This window comes from Podarcis gaigeae, assembly GCF_964106915.1.
Source record: "Podarcis gaigeae genome assembly, chromosome: 6".
NCBI classification, from domain to species: Eukaryota; Metazoa; Chordata; class Lepidosauria; order Squamata; family Lacertidae; genus Podarcis; species Podarcis gaigeae.
In genome coordinates, this window is record NC_139682.1 from 66,019,052 (window position 1) to 66,035,971 (window position 16,920).

Below are 16,920 nucleotides of genomic sequence, written 5' to 3' on the forward strand. Positions count from 1 at the left end.
TATAACAGAGGGTCAGAGAAAGGTTTTGACACTAAAGCAGGTTTATAAAATGAAAATCATTTTCTTTCAGTTAAGCCAAACAGAAAAGTTACATAAACATTGTTTCTGGCATTAAATGAACAGGAAGGATTTCTAATGCATTTAAGAGAAAATACAAAAAGGTTCTATCTAACTTCAACAGTATTTTTCAATTTATAATTCAAAAAAGGACTAAAAATCTACAACTCAAGCTGTGAATCATCTACTTCTACACTCATAACCCAAAAGGATATCCTATGACTAAAGCAGGAGTTGAAAATTTTGTCCAGAGGCATGTTGCAAACATGCTTATCATTTCTGCACACACTTTAAGACGAAAGTCAATTACTGGACTCATCTCCCAAGACAATTTGCTCGTTTCAAGCAAAACCACAGTGATGAATTTCATCATTTGACTGCAGAAAAAAACAAAACAACCCATAAAAGTTGTCTACTCTTATAGCTCAGCACTGAGTCAACCAATACAGTCTGTTAATAGCACTGGGGCAAGTAAAGGAAATAAGCATATGTATATAAATTTGTCTAATCAAAGACAGTCTGCTTGAATTCACTGCTAATTCTAAGCTTTTAAAAATGTACAGGAATACATTTCACAATGCTTTCCTTTATTCACAACTAGAATCTCGTCCACTAATGATAGGGTCTATCATCATCCCTAAAAGTTGCATCAGGTTTTACCTTTGGGGATAAAAAATCCCAGGCTTCAAGTATGTTGGAACTGGGCTAGATGATTCCTGACAAAGACCTGGTGGGTTCTTAAAACAGAACCTCACAGTTATCTCTCCTATGCTTGGTCCTTACGTTAACTCAGTGGCATGTGACTCCCTGTGCCTATGAGTCCTATGCCACTGGTGTAATATAAGAAGCCTAAGACCATGTGGGATATACTATCACTTCTCTTCCTTGTGCCAAGGTCAATCCTTGGAAAACTGAATTACCGTATTTTTCGTCCCATAGGGCGCATCGGCCCATAGGATGCACCTAGTTTTTTGGGGGGGGGAATAAAGGAAATCCCCCCTTTATTTCCCCCCCCCAAACCAGGTCGGGGAATCCAAACCAGGTCGGGGAACAGCGGGATGGCGGTGCTCCGCCTCCCCGCTGTCCCCCGAGCTTGTGGGGCTGGCGCTAGAGAAGCACGCTTCTCCCCAGCACCAGCCTCCAAACCAGGTCAGGGAACAGCGGGATGGCGGTGCTCCGCCTCCCCGCTGTCCCCTGAGCTTCTGGGGATGGTGTTGGGGAGAAGAGCGCTTCTCCCCAGCGCCAGCCTCCAAAGCAGGTCGGGGAACAGTGGGAAGGCAGAGCTGTCCCCTGAGCTTGTGGGATGCAGGCTGCTGCTGCCCGCAAGCCTTGCTGACACCTGTGTGAAGCACGGGGCACCCTCCGTAGGGCACCCCGTGCTTCGGGCTGCTGCCCGCAAGCCTTGTAAGCCCGCGGGAACTCCCGCTGGGCTTACAAGGCGTGCGGATAGCTTCCTGAAGCCTGGAGAGCTAGAGGGGTCAGTGCGCACCGACCACTATCGCTCTCCAGGCTTCAGCGAAAGCCTGCATTCGCCCCATAGGACGCACACACATTTCCCCTTCATTTTTGGAGGGGGAAAAGTGTGTCCTATAGGGCGAAAAATACGGTAATGCTTGTGTCAGGAGGAGCTGCTGACAAAAACAAGTCAACAGTGAATGAGTAGAAGATCATAAAGGTAAAGGTAAAGGTACCCCTGCCCGTACGGGCCAGTCTTGACAGACTCTGGGGTTGTGCGCCCATCTCACTTAAGAGGCCAGGGGCCAGCGCTGTCCGGAGACACTTCCGGGTCACGTGGCCAGCGTGACAAAGCTGCATCTGGCGAGCCAGAGCTGCACACGGAAACGCCGTTTACCTTCCCGCTGGTAAGCGGTCCCTATTTATCTACTTGCACCCGGAGGTACTTTCGAACTGCTAGGTTGGCAGGCGCTGGGACCGAGCAGCGGGAGCGCACCCCACCGCAGGGATTCGAACCGCCGACCTTTCAATCGGCAAGTCCTAGGCGCTGAGGCTTTAACCCACAGCGCCACCTGCGTCCCATGTAGAAGATCATATATGCCTCTAATTCAAAACTTGTCTACTGAAACTAGAAATAAAGACAGTGGAAAAATAAGGCAAATGGGGCTAAAAAAATTATGCACATTTACTCAGCAGTAAGCCTCATTAAACTTAGTGAAACTTGCTTCAGGGTAATCCTGTACAAGACTGGACTGTTACTATTTTATTCCACAGTTTCACTCTAAGTTAAAACTGATAGATATCAAGATGTACTCAATTGATTGAGTCTCATGTACAAATCAACTGCACTAAAAACCAAAGTTAATGGATGAAATAATTTAGCAGGATAAGACACAATCATAATCAAATGGAACATCAAGATTTTTTTTAAAAAAAAAACCTAGGAGAAACTAGGACGGGATTCTAAACTCCAGTGACTTCGATATCTTATGGAATAAGATGGTAGTCTCTGCTTCATTTTCAGAAGGTTTTATAAGCTAAATAATATAAACATATTAAGCAACAGAGAGGCTCCCTAAACCACTTATAAATACTAGAATTATAAGAATTTTGGAATAATAGTGGAAGTAACTTATAAATTTAGGGAACATGGATCATGGATCTGTACACAGACATATATAAAACCAAATTCTAATGCAAAATAAATTATACCCACTTCTAAATTGTAAAAATTGTCCAAGCGTTAAAGTCATTTCCTATTTTTTCCATTAAAGAGATGGACTGCTGGGAAAACAAATGTTGAGGCTCATGATTTTGATCTATGTGATACAACTACTCTCATATCCTTTTTCAGGAGAAAAAACTGTGATAAATTATGTCCTTTTAGTGGGAACAAAGTAGGCCCTACAAAAAAACAACACCTTGTATATGAATACAAAGAAAACAGCTAATGTAACTCCTTGCAAATGAAAGGAACATTTGTTTCAAATTATCCAGTTTAGTGAGGTGTTTTAAAGGAGTATTCTGCTCATCAATGTAAACATGCTTCAAAAGCAAAATCTGAAATACTTAATGCAAATATTTTATTTGGGAGGATGAAATATTTGTTTTCCTATCTTCCAGAAAGCCATGATATCAAGGAAGCAAAGCCTAGATGAGATAATCCTAAATGTCTGGTGCACGAAGCATACTATATGGGAGGGATGGACAACAAATGGCCCTTCAAATGTTGCTGGACTATTACATTAACTGGAACTGGTGAGAGTTCAACAACATCTGGAGAGCTACAGGTCCCCATCCCTGCTACATGGAGTCTAACCACAATGGGGAATATTATTTGTCCCTAAAACTGAAAATATACGTTATTCATTAAAATTTAACAAGGGATTCTGAACTAAAGTTACTGGGTTTGGCAATAAGCAAATGCTCTTATGTTTTGATCAAGAAAATAAATTGTTGTATACTTCAAATGGTCTATCCTTAGTAATCAAGCTGTAACTGAACTGGATTTCTGGATTTATCATGTCACACCTTTCCAACCTTTGCAGTCCCACAACCACTGATGCATTCCATGAAGAATGTAATGACACGGGGAAGACAAGCCTGGCGCAGCCACCTGCATGATGTTGGCTTCTCTGCCAGAAGAACACTTCACTCCGCTTTATAATTGCCAGTTATCCAGCAACTGCAGGGCTAAAGGGAAGTATAATCTACCCTGATCCATCAGTCTAAGGACAACTGGGATGTGTGCGCATTGGGGAGGGGTGACTATATACTATCACCATGTATACCATCATCCAGCTTGAAGATCTTCATTGCAGAAGCCAGGGCACAAAGATTCAAATAAATTTCCAAAGATGACATAATTCCCCATGATAGTCCGTTTTGGAAATGTGGAAAAGACTAGTATGAAAATGAAGTTAAACCCCATTTTAAGACCCTGATCATCTAGTCCAGGGGTTGTCAACATGGTCCCTACTGTCCACTAGCGGGTGTTTCAGGATTCTAGGTGGGTGGTAGGGGGTTCTATGACACAAGCTGAATCCTCCATCCATCAAGCACTGGTAAGGAAATTTTACCATCAAGAAAGATGAATTAGTGGGCGGCAGGTATAAAAAGGTTGACTACCCCGATCTAGTCCGACCCTCTGCAATGAAGGAATATGCAGCTGTCCTATATGTGGCGTTATCAGCAACATGCACTAACCAACTCCAACATTACACAGCAAAGAGCATGTGAAGGTTCTGCCCTTAGAACCAACTGCTTCCTTCTTTTATTAGAATCCATTCTGTTTGAAAGATACCTGATAAATTTAAAGTTTTGGATTGCTTTCTGTCCATAAGGAACAATGCCCAAGTAGAGAAATGATGTGAAATTTATAGGGAAGCTCTATGTCAGAAAACTAGCACATATTAAGCAAATTAGAATAAAAACTAGTTTTCATAAAAAATTATGACTATACCATAATAATTCATATTCCACACAATTATATTTTATGAAGGGCTGGTTAAGATATGTTGAGATGTGAAATAACTATCTACATGTAGGTGTTCTTGGTATAGCAAACAGCAGCATGTGGATTCCTATGAATCCATAAGCAAGCAGTTGCATGTAATTCCTATGACTGCTAAAAGTCTTTCTGAAGCTATCACAATCATGGCAATATAAGCAAGCATGGGTAACAAGGTACAGTACGTACATATTTGCATTTCACAGTGTAGAAAAGCACAAATCCCTAGACATCCATGCAGAGGTAGGTGCTACACGTATATTTCCCTGAACAGATATAATTGTGTGCTTGATACAACAGTGCTCTCTCAATTATGTAATCTTGTTAATACTATCTTCTGAATCAGCCATTCATTTTCAAAATTCTATGTATCCAAAGTAGATGCATCTCAAGCATTTAATAACAGAGGGATGCAAAAAGATTTAGCTTTTAAATTAAATTATAGATAAAAATAAAATAGAAAGTGGTGACAGAAGGGTTTTAAGTCACCACCCCTGGAATATTATTTATTTGTAAACCAATTACATATACCGCTATGGGTGTAAACTGGAAAACCCGTCCTGCATGCAAAGCAACTATTTTCCTTGAACAAGTAGCTTCCGTAATAATCTTACATGCAGCCTATGTATAAACTAAGGCCCAGGGGCCTGATGCGGCCCAATCACCTCGATCTGGCCCACAGACAGGCCGGAAATCAGCATGTTTTTACATGAGTAGAATGCGTGCTTTTATTTAAAATGCATCTCTGGGTTATTTGTGGGGCATAGGAATTCATTCATTTCTCCTCCCCCCCCCCCAAAAAAAATATAGTCCGGCCCGCCACAAGGTCTGAGGGACAGTGGAACGCCCCCCTGCTGAAAAAGTTTGCTGACCCCTGGCTTATGCAATGGTCTGCACTTCTATATCTAAAAAGGCATGTGCAGCTATTGTCTTGCACAAAAAAAGCATCTCTCTGGATCACAGCCTAGGTCTTCAATTAGTACCAGAGACAAAAAGCAGGGTGGTGTGACATAACAATGCTAAGAAAGCAATACAAACCATATCCAACAACTTCCAGTTCCCAGGAGTACACTCTGCTCCGTGTAACTAGTGCCACCTCCCAGAATTATAAAGCATAGCAGGCAGCCTACTACAGAAACTGGGTGTAGCTTAAGTCTGAAGTTGTTACTTTGCAAAACTTCTCTACAGAATACTCAGTCTGTTCAATACATTTTTCATTGTACAGAAAAGCTCAAAACAATTTTAACAGCCACAAGTCTAACAATGGTGGTAACGTAACTCCTTTCTAAAAAGTGACTAGTCTCATGCAAGAAATGCAGCCTTTCTTCTTAACATACCATGCCTTTAAATACTAGAGTTAAACAGCAGGCAATACCCATTATCAATTATGATCCAAACAACCACATACATTGGGGATTTTCCTTGGGATTTGTACAAAAAGAGATTCTATTTCCACTAAAAATGAAACAGAACAAAGATAAACAAGTTGTCACCTTAAGTAAATGATGGCACTATGTAGATTGGAGAAATATCTCAATTATATTACACTACATTATAAGTTATAGCAAACAAGTGAAACCTGAAACAAAATTTTCAGTGCATCCTCGTCTCCTAACAGGAACGATCCAGGCAGAGGTTCTTGCTAGGCAGGCATGACCTCCTCCAGGATTATATAAGCTATAAAGAGCTCCTAACTCAGGGCATTCCTCTTCCCCACTAGTCCTGTGCGATATCTGGTTTTCAACGTTTTGATATATCACTAGCTAAACATCATCATACAGTGGTACCTCGCAACTCAAATGGCTCCATTCTCAAACATTTCAGCTCCCAAACGCCGAAAACCTGGAAATGCTCTGGTTTTCAAATGTTCTTCGAAACACAGAAGTCTGACGTGGCTTCCACTGTGCAAAAACAGAGCTGTTGGCCAATCGGAAGCTGCGCCTCGGAACTCGAACGTTTCAGAAGTCGAACAGTCTTCTGGAACGGACTACGCTCGAGTTCTGAGGTACCACTGTATACTGATATATCACAATGTCTCAAATAAGGATGGAAATATGCAGAGGCAAACAGTAGAGCTGGGCAATATCTGGTTTTCAACATCGCAATGTATCACCATGTCAGAAATAAAGATTTTCTTGCATCGTGATTTTTGCATAGTGCATGTATGTGTGTACACACACACACACACAGAGAGAGAGAGAGAGAGAGAGAGAGAGAGAGAGAGAGAGAGAGATTGATTTGTGGTATACTGCTGGGTCAAAAATTATGAAACTGATATAATGATATAGACTTCAAACCGGTTTTGAATAATATATTATATATCGCCTAGCCCTATTCACCATACACCCACATTCATTTTATTTTTCCAACTGGTACAGTGGTACCTTGTTTTGAGTCCGGGATCAGTTCCGGAGCACTGGACGCTCCACAAAAGGGACGCTTGACAAAGTGCTGCTCTGCACATATACGCGGAGCGGTTTATGTTTCTGCGCAATTTAGCGCTTCTGCACATGCGCGAGCGGCAAACCCAGAAGTAACCCATTCTGGTACTTCTGGGTTTTTTGCGGACATTCACCAAAATGGATGGTCGACGGAGCGGACATTCACGGAAATATTACTGTACTCAATTTCCAATGGTTTCTGAGCATGGGGTTGGAGTTTTCTGCCCCTTAGTTCTGCATGGTTCCCCTGAGCATGCCAATATTCTACTTGTTTTTCAGTGGACCCATTTATACACTACTTTTCCACAAATGTACAAAAGACAGTTTACAGAAATCAAGATACCGCAAAATAAAACAAAACTACAACCTAAAAACAAGACAAAATGTCTAATTATAAAATATCATAATTAGAAATATTCACTAGAGCAGGGATGTCCAACCAGTAGATCTCTGGCTGGCTGATCCTGGGAGCCTTATCGTGTACAAAAAGTTACGGGGGGAAAGCTAAAAAAATCTGTGCAATCCTCCCCCTAAAAAGCTCAACAACTCTGGGCAATCCACCCACCCCACGCATGCTCTTCCTCCCTCCAATGACAATAGGTAGATCACTGCCAGGTTTTTTTTTTTATACTGTGAATAGATCACATTCTCTTGGGAGTTGGACATGCCTGTACTAGAGGATGTATCACATCCCTGGGTGTCTGGTTTCAGACTTCAAAAGATTCATCCACAAAGAAAGAAAGAAATTCATAATACTAAATATTCATTCATTTTTTATACATGCAGATTTCACTACCTGAACATAATGCATTCTCAGGAAATAGTTTGTTAGGTGAGTGTTCGCATAGTCAATTGATTCCTATGCAACAATTTCTAATGTGTCCCCAACCACTGAATTTTGAGCCCAAAATGACAAGAAAACCTGGGGAAACCCAGGAAAACATTCTGAAACTTACAAAATGCAAACAAGGAAGGAAAAAAATGCTCTCTTATTTGTCTGAGCTCTTCCCCTCCCTCCTTCCCACCATGGTTTCTGCTGAAATGGCTTGAGGACCAGCAAAATGCAAAAAGCTAATCTTGTTTAAGACTGCTTACAGTCTTGCATGCAGGTCCGGCTGTTTGGATATCTGATTCTGCAATATGTACAGCAACTTTTGGATACTAATTGCTTGTGTTTGGATAAGTGAATTTTTGTATAACATGCATTTGGATAGCAGGACCTGTGTGTATATGTAAGTTGACAGGTGTATATATATCCTATCACAAAATGGTGTTTACATGGACTTCAGAGTAAATCTAACTGGTCATTAGAATAAATACAATAGCATTTAAAAGATTTAATGATACAAGAAACCACAATAATTTTAAACAAATATATTTCAATTATTTCCTACCATTGCAAAAACGAATAGAATATGAACTTCTCTTCTGAGCTTTGAGGAATTCCAGTGTAGCTCCACTAAGCTTAATAGTCACCATTGCTAATGTCCATGATGCATGCCAGACATCATTTTCAAGCAATTTACATTTCTTTTAACAAGGATACTGTAGGAAAGAGACAACAGAATTAAGAAAAAGTCAGTGTATTTACTGTCCATATGGCATGGCATATGACAACCTTCAAAGTATTCACTCTTTCCTGTTTGCAAATAATGTAGGTTAAAAAAGAGTAGGAGGGACGACGACTTTTTTATGATGGTTCTACACTTACCTACAGGGCCAATTCCAAAATGTGGTCCCATGGGATTTCTGCTTTACCCCACAGCATATCTGCTGATCCCACAAGTTTTCATCTTATCCCCATGATGTTAAATACCTATTTGAATCTGCTAAGCGAAGTAGTTAAAGGAGTTGGAGTGTATTGTCATCCATTTGGAAATGACACAAAGCTCCATTTGACATTCTCGTCAGAGCCTGGTGGGAATAGACCACTGTCTGGATGCAGAAATAGAATGGGTGGGGGCAAACAAACTGAGATTCAATTCAGACAAGCCTGGCACAGTTTGTAAGATGTTCCTCAGCTTGGATGAGTGGGATTCACCACGGCCTTAGAATGACCAAGGACCAAGGCTGAGGTTGCTACTAGAACCATCATTTTCACTGAAGGCTCAAGTGGCACATGTGGCACAGAATGCCTTCTAACAGTTTAGGATGGTATTCATTAAGACATCAAATGCAGGTGGATAATCTAGTTGACATAATCCACTAGTTGAAAAGCAGTGCTCTATGTCATCAGAATCATGCTTTAAAACACAGTGATACCTCAGGTTAAGTACTTAATTCGTTCCGGAGGTCCGTACTTAACCTGAAACTGTTCTTAACCTGAAGCACCAATTTAAGTAATGGGGTTTACTGCTGCCGCCACGCCTCCGGAGCCCGATTTCTGTTTTTTATCTTGAAGCAAAGTTCTTAACCTGAAGCACTATTTCTGGGTTAGCAGAGTGTGTAACCTGAAGCGTATGTAACTCGAGGTACCACTGTACACACATTGTTTTTCCTATTGTGAACTTGTTCAATTCACCAAAACACAGTATTTTTACCTCCCTATTACATTTATAATAGTCTTAAACTAACAAAAACCTCTCACTACAGGAGAAAAACATGGCATTTGGCCTCTCAGACTCTCACACAAACAGAAAAGCAATATCTATAGCAATATCTTTAGCAAGGACACAAAAATTCCCTGCAATTCCTCTAATAAGTAGCCACATTAGAGAGAGAAAGCCTCTCACTATCATATGACCATTCCCAAAGATACTATCATTTCCTAAGTGGTGTGAAATATACATAAATCACAGATGTGGTAGTTGAGGAGGAAGCATTATTTTTTCACATGTCCATAAATGGATTGTTTTGATTCTGTTTTCCTTACCACCAATTAGCAAAGGGAGCCTCCATGCTACCTACAGTTAAAATAAATACAGTGGTGCCTCTAGTTATGAACTTAATTCATTCCGGAGGTCCGTTAAGACCTGAAACTGTTAAGGTTAAGACCTGAAACTGCTCTTAACTAGAGGCGTGCTTATGCTAATGAGGCCTCTTGCTGCTGCTGCGCTGCTGGCACACGATTTCCGTTCTCATCCTGGGGCAAAGTTCTCAACTTGAGGTAACTCTTCCAGGTTAGCCGAGTTTGTAACCTGAGGCATTTGTAACCTGAGGCGTTCGTAACTCAAGGTACCACTGTAAGTCACAGAACACTGCATTCCTCGTACTGTTAGTTCCAATATATTCACCCCAATAACGTGTAGGCTTTCTCCTCTTTTCAGTATTCAGCATAGTCAAAACAATGACTAACCAACTTCCTGCTTTTATCAGACATACCACAGGTAGCACAAACGCCAAAAATTTGTGCCATGCCAAGACAGGGCTATGGCATAGAACTAAGCCAGTGTGGGGCTACCTAAGTACACAGTGCGCACTAGAACTGTGTAAGTTTGGAAATAATAAGCTACAGTTCTTGAAAGTCATGTGATTTTTTTACCTCTCAATTCATTTAATATCCTTCATCAATATGCAGTATTCTAAGTAGAGTATAGATAAAGTAAGGTTTGCTTCATCACCTTCAAGAGCAAGAGTCTACAATATTCTCCTGGAAGTAATGTGCAGAACAGTTGCTGGCAGAAACTTGATAACTACATTTTTACACCAAGTCAGATGAGGAAATAAGTTGTGAACTGTCAATGGATGGTTTTTTGGATCAGGAACCTAAGTGCATCACTTTTGTACCCACTGCTGGGCAAGACAGGTTTATACAGAAATAATGGTGGGTTGGGATTAGTCACATTCTGGCAATATGTAGCTGGTACTCCTTAGATTGCCTGGGGGATTTTTTTTCTAAAATATGCTCACCCTATGGAAGTTCTCTATTCCAAAAGATAGTTTTGTGTCATACATTCTAAATGTGAGAGAAGGAAGGGGGGAAATAAACAACATTATTTGCCATGATAAACCAACATAAGAAATCAAACATCCAAATTCCACACACTAGTAGAACTAGAGTTTAATTCCATTCCAGCCTCTTTTGCCAGAGATTGAATAGTAACTCATTTGATCTTACAAAACATCTAAGTATTTATTAGTTACATTTTCATGCCTTTGTGAGATTCAGTGGGCATTTATGATTTTTTTAAACTTATGTCAAAGTGTCACTATCAGCAATGTTATCATAATAAACTGGCTATTCTTTGTTTTGCTTTGTATTTCCCCAAATACAAATGTAAACATAAATCAAATAGCTGTTAGCAGCATTCCTCACAAATGCAATACAGTATAAGCCTTCCATTGGTCACATGAGGCACTCCTCCAAACAAGTATGAAGAAGCTGAATGGGTAGGTGTGGGGGACCGCCCTGTTTTGAAACTGTCACTCCACCTTGAAAGGACACTTGCAAATAGTAAGTGACATCTCCTAATCCTCATATGAAGTAATAGGTGCTGGAAATGAATAGGAATCTTTACAGAGCCCAAAGCACCACTGCCATATGAGGGAGCTAGAGAAATTATTTCTCAGATGGCTGCCTATTTTTAAAAGATAGTTGTAAAGGTGTATCTCACATCACATGAAGCCAAATGTTATCCATAACCCTGGTAACTTCTATGATAGATTACTACAACAGGCTTTAAATGTACATGCTACTTGAGTTGCTTCAGGAACCACAACTAGACTCTTAAAAGAGATCATATCTCATCTGTATTGAAAGAATTCTACTAGTTCCTGGCATGTTCCAGAATTCAATTCAAAGTGTTGGTCTTAACTTTCAAAGTGGCACCCAGGGGCACCATAGTACCCTTAGACACATAATACTGCACACATCAACACTAATATAATTTTTTTTAAAAAATCCACAGAAAAAATAGTAAGCTGCTTGGATTTTCTGTTATTTAGTGAATGTTTTGCATACGTTTTTTTTGGGGGGGGGGAGTCTGCTGTATTTGTTTTAGGGGAGTGTAGGGTTTTTGCTGGCTTATGGGAAAGTTAATTCTTCTGTGAAATGGGTATTCTGTGGTGCCCATAACAATTTCTTAGATTTCCAAATAATAATCTAAACCCAAAAGAATATAAAATAATGCCACATTAAATTATGGGAAGTCGTAGCCATTAGTAGTACTGTCTTCCATATATTAAGGTAAGAATCAAAATGAGGAACAAGTCACCCAAACTGTTGGCTTGTTTCATAGATTGGGATATCCAATTGTTTGTCAGTCCTTTGAGCTTATCCAATATTAACACCATCCAAGTTATACTCAAATGATGTCAATATAGAGGAGTGACCTCTATTGATGCTGTAATCAGTTTGGCCACAATAAGTTCTCAACACAGCAATGAAACCCAATACAAGGGTGAGGAAGTATAGTATAGTATAGTATAGTATAGTATAGTATAGTATAGTACAGTACAGTACAGTACAGTATAGGGTTGCAGCCCTGTTTTCTGAACCTTGAAATAAATTTTATGTTGCATTGTAGCTTATGGGTTTATTTATTTTTATTATTTTATTATTTATTATTTGAACACATATTGTCATAGTTAGCCTGCGCAAAAAATAATCAGCTATTTCTGAATATATGGGCCATGTAAAAAAAAATGCTTTCTATTAGGAGGTAACTGTGCATTAAATCTAGTTCTGAAAACATGATTAAATTATAGAAATGACATTAAAGTATAAAATTTAAGCATGGGGGAATGATAGCTCACCATCTTACTAACTTCATGCAATGTTAAAAATGTGTAAAATAGGTAAACATACACAGTTGATAAACTAGAAGTCTGTCCAGCTTGTCAAGACATACTGCAAGAACCTCCTTGGTTATCCAAAGAGGACTCTGGGTAATATATACCAGCTGCTTAATTACACACCTAACATGCACACTGTGCTATTTTAATAATAATTTTGTCGTTAAGTTTTGCCTAGGAAATATTTTGTGCATTTTCCCAAAACAAACAAAAAATTATTGCACCATCCCTAGCACACTACACATAGGTCTGGTTCACACATTATTATTTCCTACATTTTGCCAAAAAGGAAACCAAGGCAGCTAGCTATGATCATAACACTAAGCCATGGCTTGTTTGATTGTTCAGACCTAGAACCTTAACTATCACTTGCTTAATGCTAGAAACCTTGATTTATTTTAATTAGGCTTACATGTGAATCTGGCACCTTTCCTTAAACTTTTTTTTTTTTTTTGGTAACCCCCATCCTAGATGCTAATGAAACATGAAGCAACAGCAGCTGGAAAACAAAACAAACTTGGGAGAAATAAGTTAGGACTTGTCTGATCGCCTGTGAGACAATTCATAGCTAACTCGTGGTCTGTAAAACAAACCATGGCTTTGTGTTATGTGAGAACAATATAGCAAGGGAACACATTGCCATTTTATTGACATCTTTTAAGATACTTTACTATCAAACTTCTTAATATTAGCTGAGACTCTGGAGACCTATATATGTTTTCTGAAGGCTGAAATCCTAAGTACAGTTACTTGGGAGTAGCTCCCATTAAATACACAAGCTATAAAAAGTTGAGAGAACAATGCGATAGCCAAGGCCAAGAACTGCTGCAGCAACAAATAACTAATTAGGATAGAGTACAATAACTTGTTTATGAAAATTATACAATGAGAGCTACAAAGTGCTTTTCTACAGTACAAAGTGAAATAAAGAAAACAAAAATATCTTGTAGGAATTCAAGCCTAACCACCACCAATCCAAGCATTTTTTCAGTGAACCTGGGTTAAGAAATATAGGAATTATTATATGCATTTGTATGTAACCTTCCATTGGCTCCTAAAGATCCACTCTTCCACAGAAAAAGAGTGAGAAAAGAGCAAATTGGACTGAAGAAGTAGGGGAATGAGATACTTAACACCATCTTCCCTCTCAAATTCCTTCCCCTATTCTGCAAGCTGCAAATGTGTGTTTGCAAAGAAAAAACACATCTAGGACAATATTGTGTTTGTGGGTCAAACTTAAGTTAGCATGCCAACACTGTATGACACTTATGTAGAGAATTTGGCTAGCTTTTAGAACTCTAGCATTCTCAGCATTCCACTGTATCAGGCACCCCCAACCTTCGGCCCTCCAGATGTTTTGGTCTACAACTCCCATGATCCCTAGCTAACAGGACCAGTGGTCAGGGATGATGGGAATTGTAGTCCAAAACATCTGGAGGGCCGAAGGTTGGGGGTGCCTGCACTCGTTTCTTTCTTGTCTAGTTGGGTCACCAACTTTTTCAATAATTTCAACTATTTCTGTAAAAAATAACAAAACCAGAATTATTCATATAATTGCAGGCACAGTTGTAGCCAACCAAGTCATAATCTTAATTTGAGATCTCCCATAAACAGCAGAAATAGAACTGCAGTTAAGGATAAGGTAAAGGTAAAGGTACCCCTGCCCGTACGGGCCAGTCTTGACAGACTCTGAGGTTGTGCGCCCATCTCACTTAAGAGGCCAGGGGCCAGCGCTGTCCGGAGACACTTCCGGGTCACGTGGCCAGCGTGACATCACGGCTCTGGCGAGCCAGAGCCGCACACGGAAACGCCGTTTACCTTCCCGCCGGTAAGCGGTCCCTATTTATCTACTTGCACCCGGAGGTGCTTTCGAACTGCTAGGTTGGCAGGCGCTGGGACCGAGCAGCGGGAGCGCACCCCGCCGCAGGGATTCGAACCGCTGACCTTTCGATCGGCAAGTCCTAGGCGCTGAGGCTTTAACCCACAGCGCCACCTGCGTCCCGAAGTTAAGGATACTTGCTAATAAAGTTACTGTAAAAGGAATGCAATCTTCAAATTCAAAATGAACAAAAAAAATTGTGCTACTAAAATCCAGTCCTCAAAATAGCTAATTTGCAACTAATATGAAACATGTGTGATAGTTAAAACAAATTTCAAAGAGAAAATGCATTGTTTTGAACTTCCCTCACAAACTTTATATAAAATTATACTAGGCATATTTTGCTTGTCAGAGGTAAAATCCCAATACCAGGAAACAAAGATCTTAAAAGTGCAAGATAATACAAATAATCTTGTAACAGACTCACATTAAAACTTGTTATGGGATTGGGGGGGGATAGTGCTTAAAAATGGAAAGTGTAATGCTGGGGGTCAACAAAATAGGTTTTAGGACTCTCTCAAGGCAAATCTAAAAAAATGTAATATAAACACAAACAACTGGGAAACACTAGCCTGCCAGAGCTCCAACTGGAGAACAGCCTTTACCAAAAGTTGTCTTGGACTTTGAAGATGCTTGAGCTTGAACTCAAGACGAAAGGGAGTTGTGCTAAGAGGTAGTGGAAGGACATGTGGATCCAGAATTGACCTCCACAATCACTTACGAACTCACTGTTAAGACCGTGTTCATGGAAGGTAATCTTACTCGGCTACGAGGGATCGCCAAAGAGAAAAGGAGATTCAAACAATCCAGGACAAACCAGGTTAACTGTGCAAGTTTACAGAGGAATGCACAACCCTGCACAAGCGGTACCTAAGGCAAAGATTTGTAAATATATTGCAGCATGTGCTTTGCAAGCAAAAGCCCATTTCATCAAAGGAAATGGTGACTACAAGTAGAACCATGTGGCTCTGCAGATGTTCCTAGACTCAGATCAGGCTCAATCAGCATGGCCAGGGTGTTGTAACACAGTAACATCTGGAGGGCCACAGGCTCCCATCGTTTTCTACATAAAATCTACTGTGGATAATATCCTGCTCAGCAGTCAACAGCAAGTGGTGCAAAATATGCTTTCAGAAACTAACAATAATGTACTCTGCCAGCCTGCTTACCTTTTCTTTTTCTAGAATACCTTATGGGCTTAAAAAAAAAGTTTGATAACCAAACTTGTGAGGCAGTGCAGCAGAGAACAGGATTGGCAAACAGGGCTCCAAATTAGGGCTATTGCATGATGTTTATTTTGCTGGGTCTAGTTTCCTTAAGGAACTTGCCTTGCAGGCCAAATTGTCTCCCCGAGCTGATCGCATCAGTTACAAGTCCTTTAGCACAGAACACCCAATACTATAAGATACTGAACTAAGGCATGTCGGAAGTAGCCATGTGGCCCTGACTAAGGTATTTTGAACCAAAGGTGGGCATTGGAGGTGGCAGAACTTTGCGGGAAGAGGTTCCATGAAACGGTTTTAAAGGGCTGAGGAGCCAAGTGGGCTGACCCAAGGAGCATCAATAAAAAGATGACATGGGGGCGCCCTCAAGACTATGTGGGAACCTCTGGTGAGAACCTGAGATGCGGCGACGGGGGGGGGGCGCCACGGAGCGGCAGTTTCGACTGTGGGGAAAGCGCAGGGGGGAGGGGAGGAGCCCGACGCGCACAAAACTCTCGCAGGTCTAACTCCCCGTGACGTTCAGCCCCGCCCCCACGCGCGTCGTCGGGCTTAAAGAGGCCGGGCGTAAAGGAGCTCACGGCGCGCCGCCCCCTCCCCCTCTCTCTCTCGCCCCCTCCCACCCACCTCGCTTCCCGGTTGCCCGTTACCATTATTACCCATCACTCTCAGCGCAGCGCCGCCATCCTGCCTCCGGCCAGCTCCCACGGGAACTAAGGCTGACCTCGCGAGAACTCCCACCTCAACGCGCGCGCACACCCCTCCCTCTGCCTCCTGCGAGCCCCAACATGGCGGAAGCGTCGCGCACGTGTCCGCGTGTCCCAGATATACTGTATATACACAACAGCGCCCGCAGTACGCCGTGCGCGCTCCCCCGCGCACGTGAAAAATGGGAGGGCGGACGGACAGAGAAGAGGGAGAGTAGAATGGTCAATGGCTGAGGGAAAGGAGCGGTTATGTCGCCGCGCACGCGCACGACGCACCTTTCGGTTCAGCAGCTGGGATTCGAACGAGGCGCGCGAGCCTCCTCCTCTCCCCCCTCCTGCTCCCTCACGCGCAGGTCACATGGGGATATAATACCTCCCCCCATCTCCTCCTCTTGTTCGCGCTCTCCCCCTTTCCGCG

At 41.4% G+C, this 16,920-nt stretch overlaps 1 protein-coding gene across 21 annotated transcripts in view; it reads right to left on the reverse strand.

The window, feature by feature from the left end:
* The window catches only part of ZZZ3 (zinc finger ZZ-type containing 3), a 40,448-nt gene that overhangs the window by 23,286 nt on the left and 242 nt on the right, over positions 1 to 16,920 (reverse strand). For 4 of the 21 annotated variants that reach the window (XM_083742927.1, XM_083742921.1, XM_083742937.1 and 1 more), the window contains exon 2: positions 8,358 to 8,508. The exons of 4 other annotated variants lie outside the window; for them this stretch is intronic. The gene's annotated coding sequence lies outside the window, so the exon portion shown is untranslated. Of the gene's footprint in view, positions 1 to 8,357; positions 8,509 to 16,422; positions 16,802 to 16,920 lie in introns of those variants that run through there. 13 more of the 21 variants (XM_083742932.1, XM_083742926.1, XM_083742924.1 and 10 more) reach the window with 7 other exon arrangements.